Source organism: Triticum aestivum, chromosome 4D (genome assembly GCF_018294505.1).
Source record: "Triticum aestivum cultivar Chinese Spring chromosome 4D, IWGSC CS RefSeq v2.1, whole genome shotgun sequence".
Lineage (NCBI taxonomy): Eukaryota > Viridiplantae > Streptophyta > Magnoliopsida > Poales > Poaceae > Triticum > Triticum aestivum.
The window spans coordinates 468931302-468937487 of record NC_057805.1 but is presented as its reverse complement, the minus strand read 5'-3'; positions in this window follow the sequence as shown (position 1 = coordinate 468937487).

Here is a 6186-nt window from a genome sequence, read left to right as displayed (position 1 = left end):
GGCAGCAACTATACGGACTGGGTCCGGAACCTGAGGATCATCCTCATAGTAGCCAAGAAAGATTATGTCTTAGAAGCACCGCTAGGTGAAGCACCAATCCCAGAAAACCAAGACGTTATGAACGCTTGGCAGCAGCGTGCTGATGATTACTCCCTCGTTCAGTGCGGCATGCTTTACAACTTAGAACCGGGTCTCCAAAAGCGTTTTGAGAAACATGGAGCATATGAGATGTTCGAGGAGCTGAAATTGGTTTTCCAAGCTCATGCCCGGGTCGAGAGATATGAAGTCTCCGACAAGTTCTTCAGCTGTAAAATGGAGGAAAATAGTTCTGTAAGTGAGCACATACTCAGAATGTCTGGGTTGCACAACCGCTTGACTCAGCTGGGAGTTAATCTCCCGGATGACGCGGTCATTGACAGAATCCTTCAGTCGCTCCCACCAAGCTACAAGAGCTTTGTGATGAACTTCAATATGCAGGGGATGGAAAAGACCATTTCTGAGATATATTCAATGCTGAAATCAGCGGAGGTGGAGATCAGAAAAGAACATCAAGTGTTGATGGTGAATAAAACCACTAAGTTCAAGAAGGGCAAGGGTAAGAAGAACTTCAAGAAGGACGGCAAGGGAGTTGCCGCGCTCGGTAAGCCAGTTACTGGGAAGAAGTCAAAGAATGGACCCAAGCCTGAAACTGAGTGCTTTTATTGCAAGGGAAGTGGTCACTGGAAGCGGAACTGCCCCAAATACTTAGCGGACAAGAAGGCCGGCAACGCCAAAGGTATATGTGATATACATGTAATTGATGTGTACCTTACCAGTACTCGTAGTAGCTCCTGGGTATTTGATACCGGTGCGGTTGCTCATATTTGTGACTCAAAACAGGAACTGCGGAATAAACGGAGACTGGCGAAGGACGAGGTGACGATACGCGTCGGGAATGGTTCCAAGGTCGATGTGATCGCCGTCGGCACGCTACCTCTGCATCTACCCACGGGATTAGTTTTAAACCTCAATAATTGTTATTTAGTGCCAGCTTTGAGCATGAACATTGTATCTGGATCTCGTTTAATTCGAGATGGCTACTCATTTAAATCCGAGAATAATGGTTGTTCTATTTATTTGAGAGATATGTTTTATGGTCATGCCCCGCTGGTCAATGGTTTATTTTTGATGAATCTCGAACGTGATGTTACACATATTCATAGTGTGAATACCAAAAGATGTAAAGTTGATAACGATAGTCCCACATACTTGTGGCACTGCCGCCTTGGTCACATTGGTGTCAAGCGCATGAAGAAGCTCCATGCAGATGGACTTTTGGAGTCTCTTGATTACGAATCATTTGACACGTGCGAACCATGTCTCATGGGTAAGATGACCAAGACTCCGTTCTCCGGAACAATGGAGCGAGCAACCAACTTATTGGAAATCATACATACCGATGTGTGCGGTCCAATGAGTGTTGAGGCTCGCGGAGGATATCGTTATGTTCTCACTCTCACTGATGACTTAAGTAGATATGGGTATGTCTACCTAATGAAAAACAAGTCTGAAACCTTTGAAAAGTTCAAGGAATTTCAGAGTGAGGTTGAGAATCAACGTGACAGGAAAATAAAATTCTTACGATCAGATCGTGGTGGAGAATATTTAAGTCACGAGTTTGGTACACACTAAAGGAAATGTGGAATAATTTCACAACTCACGCCGCCTGGAACACCTCAGAGAAACGGTGTGTCCGAACGTCGTAATCGCACTCTATTGGATATGGTGCAATCTATGATGTCTCTTACCGATTTACCGCTCTCATTTTGGGGCTATGCTTTAGAGACTACCGCTTTCACTTTAAATAGGGCACCGTCGAAATCCGTTGAGACGACACCGTATGAATTATGGTTTGGGAAGAAACCTAAGCTGTCGTTTCTAAAAGTTTGGGGATGCGATGCTTATGTCAAGAAACTTCAACCTGAAAAGCTCGAACCCAAGTCGGAGAAATGCGTCTTCATAGGATACCCTAAGGAAACTATTGGGTACACCTTCTACCTCAGATCCGAAGGCAAGATCTTCGTTGCCAAGAACGGGTCCTTTCTGGAGAAGGAGTTTCTCTCGAAGGAATTGAGTGGGAGGAAAGTGGAACTTGATGAGGTGATAGTCACCCCTTCTGAACCGGAAAGTAGCGCAGCGCGGGAAGATGTTCCTGTGGTGCCTACACCGACTGGGGAGGAAGTTAATGATGATGATCATGAAGCTTCGGATCAAGTTACTACTGAACTTCGTAGGTCCACAAGGACACGTTCCGCACCAGAGTGGTACGGCAACCCTGTCCTGGAAATCATGTTGTTAGACAACGGTGAACCTTCGAACTATGAAGAAGCGATGGCGGGCCCGGATTCCGACAAATGGCTAGAAGCCATGAAATCCAAGATAGGATCCATGTATGAAAACGAAGTATGGACTTTGACTGACTTGCCCGATGATCGGCGAGCCATAGAAAACAAATGGATCTTTAAGAAGAAGACAGACGCGGATGGTAATGTGACCATCTATAAGGATCGACTTGTCGCTAAGGGTTATCGACAAGTTCAACGGTTGACTACGATGAGACTTTCTCACCCGTAGCGAAGCTGAAGTCCGTCCGAATCATGTTAGCAATTGCCGCATACTATGATTATGAGATATGGCAGATGGACGTCAAAACGGCATTCCTTAATGGCTTCCTTAAGGAAGAGTTGTATATGATGCAGCCGGAAGGTTTTGTCGATCCTAAGAATGCTAACAAAGTATGCAAGCTCCAGCGCTCAATCTATGGGCTGGTGCAAGCATCTCGGAGTTGGAACATTCGCTTTGATGAGATGATCAAAGCGTTTGGGTTTACACAGACTTATGGAGAAGCCTGTGTTTACAAGAAAGTGAGTGGGAGCTCTGTAGCATTTCTCATATTATATGTGGATGACATATTATTGATGGGAAATGATATAGAATTCTTGGAAAGTATAAAGGCCTATTTGAATAAGTGTTTTTCAATGAAGGACCTTGGAGAAGCTGCTTATATATTAGGCATCAAGATCTATAGAGATAGATCAAGACGCCTCATTGGTCTTTCACAGAGTACATACCTTGACAAGATATTGAAGAAGTTCAATATGGATCAGTCCAAGAAGGGGTTCTTGCATGTATTGCAAGGTGTGCAATTGAGCACGGCTCAATGCCTGACCACGGCAGAAGATATAGAAAAGATGAGTGTCATCCCCTATGCCTCGGCCATAGGGTCTATTATGTATGCCATGCTGTGTACCAGACCTGATGTAAACCTTGCCGTAAGTTTGGTAGGAAGATATCAAATTAATCCCGGCATGGAACACTGGACAGCGGTCAAGAATATCCTAAGGTACCTGAAAAGGACTAAGGATATGATTCTCGTTTATGGAGGTGACAAAGAGCTCGTCGTAAAGGGTTACGTCGACGCTAGCTTCGACACAGATCTGGATGACTCGAAGTCACAAACCGGATACGTGTATATTTTGAAGGGAGGAGCAGTAAGCTGGTGTAGTTGCAAGCAAAGCGTCGTGGCGGGATCTACATGTGAAGCGGAGTACATGGCAGCCTCGGAGGCAGCACAGGAAGCAGTCTGGATGAAGGAGTTCATTACCGACCTAGGGGTGATTCCCAATGCGTCGGGCCCGATGACTCTCTTCTGTGACAACACTGGAGCTATTGCACTTGCGAAGGAGCCCAGGTTTCACAGGAAGACCAGGCATATCAAGCGTCGCTTCAACTCCATTCGTGAAAGTGTTCAAAATGGAGACATAGATATTTGTAAAGTACATACAGACCTGAATGTAGCAGATCCGTTGACTAAGCCTCTCCCTAGAGCAAAACATGATCAACACCAGGACGCAATGGGTGTTCGATTCATCACAATGTAACTAGATTATTGACTCTAGTGCAAGTGGGAGACTGTTGGAAATATGCCCTAGAGGCAATAATAAATTGTTATTATTATATTTCTTTGTTCATGGTAATTGTCTATTGTTCATGCTATAATTGTATTGTCCGGAAATCGTAATACATGTGTGAATACATAGACCACAACGTGTCCCTAGTAAGCCTCTAGTTGACTAGCTCGTTGATCAACAGATAGTCATGGTTTCCTGACTATGGACATTGGATGTCATTGATAACGGGATCACATCATTAGGAGAATGATGTGATGGACAAGACCCAATCCTAAGCATACCATAAAATATCATGTAGTTTCGTTTGCTAGAGCTTTTCCAATATCAAGTATCTTTTCCTTAGACCATGAGATCATGCAACTCCCGGATACCGTAGGAGTGCTTTGGGTGTGCCAAACGTCACAACGTAACTGGGTGACTATAATGGTGCACTACGGGTATCTCCGAAAGTGTCTGTTGGGTTGGCACGGATCGAGACTGGGATTTGTCACTCCGTGTGACGGAGAGGTATCTCTGGGCCCACTCGGTAATGCATCATCATAATGAGCTCTATGTGACTAAGGCATTAGTCACGGGATCATGCATTGCGGTACGAGTAAAGAGACTTACCGGTAACGAGATTGAACAAGGTATTGGGATACCGACGATCGAATCTCGGGCAAGTAACATACCGATTGATAAAGGGAATTGTATACGGGATTGATTGAATCCTCGACATCGTGGTTCATCCGATGAGATCATCGTGGAACATGTGGGAGCCAACATGGGTATCCAGATCCCGCTGTTGGTTATTGACCGGAGAGGCGTCTCGGTCATGTCTGCATGTCTCCCGAACCCGTAGGGTCTACACACTTAAGGTTCGGTGACGCTAGGGTTGTAGAGATATGTGTATGCGGAAACCCGAAAATTGTTCGGAGTCCCGGATGAGATCCCGGATGTCACGAGGAGTTCCAGAATGGTCCGGAGGTGAAGAATTATATATAGGAAGTCAAGTTTCGGCCACCGGGAAAGTTTCGGGGGTTATCGGTATTGTACCGGGACCACCGGAAGGGTCCCGGGGGTCCACCGGGTGGGGCCACCTATCCCGGAGGGCCCCGTGGGCTGAAGTGGGAAGGGAACCAGCCCCTAGTGGGCTGGGCGCCCCCCCATGGGCCTCCCCCTGCGCCTAGGGTTGGAAACCCTAGGGTGGGGGGGGCGCCCCACTTGCCTTGGGGGGCAAGGCACCCCCTTGGCCGCCGCCCCCCCCCCCCATCTAGATGGGGTTTGGCCGGCGCTCCCCCTCCCAGGGGGCCTATATAAAGGGGGGAGGGAGGGCAGTAGGATAACAGCCTTGGGCGACTCCCTCCTCCCCTGCTACACCTCTCTCTCTCGTAGAAGCTCGGCGAAGCCCTGCCGGCATCCCGCTACATCCACCACCACGCCGTCGTGCTGCTGGATCTCCATCAACCTCTCCTTCCCCCTTGCTGGATCAAGAAGGAGGAGACGTCGCTGCACCGTACGTGTGTTGAACGCGGAGGTGTCGTCCGTTCGGCACTCGGTCATCGGTGATTTGAATCACGACGAGTACGACTCCGTCATCCACGTTCATTGGAACGCTTCCGCTCGCGATCTACAAGGGTATGTAGATGCACTCCTTTCCCCTCGTTGCTAGTATACTCCATAGATGCATCTTGGTGAGCGTAGGAAAATTTTAAAATTATGCTACGATTCCCAACAGCGATGTGGTTCATGCCAACAGCAAATATGCACAACTTGATTCGTGTTGATATCTAGATTGAGCCATGTACTCTGCTGCTGTAGTACGACCCTCTTTTGTTGGATATTATGTATTGTTGTTAGTTTGAAGCACTCCTCTAGTTTGAAGGATAGATACCTTCCTGGGATCAAGTGCATCCTAACTCACCTGCGTAGGATGTACTGATAATGATGATGGAGATGTTGTGCAGAAGCCATATATATATATATATATATATATATATATATATATATATATATATATATATATATATATATATATATATATATATCAGTTAGGCTTCAAGTGCGTACTTGTTAGTTAAACCTATGTATAAATTGTGACACTAAATATGACTAGTAAGTAGTACAGTAGCAGTACTAGTATACGTCGGTCAAATTATTCATCATGTCCACACATTGAATTGACGTGACAACACGCTGCGCGTGAGGTGACACAAGAATCCCGGCGGCGTGTTCGGGTATTCTGGACTTCAGATTT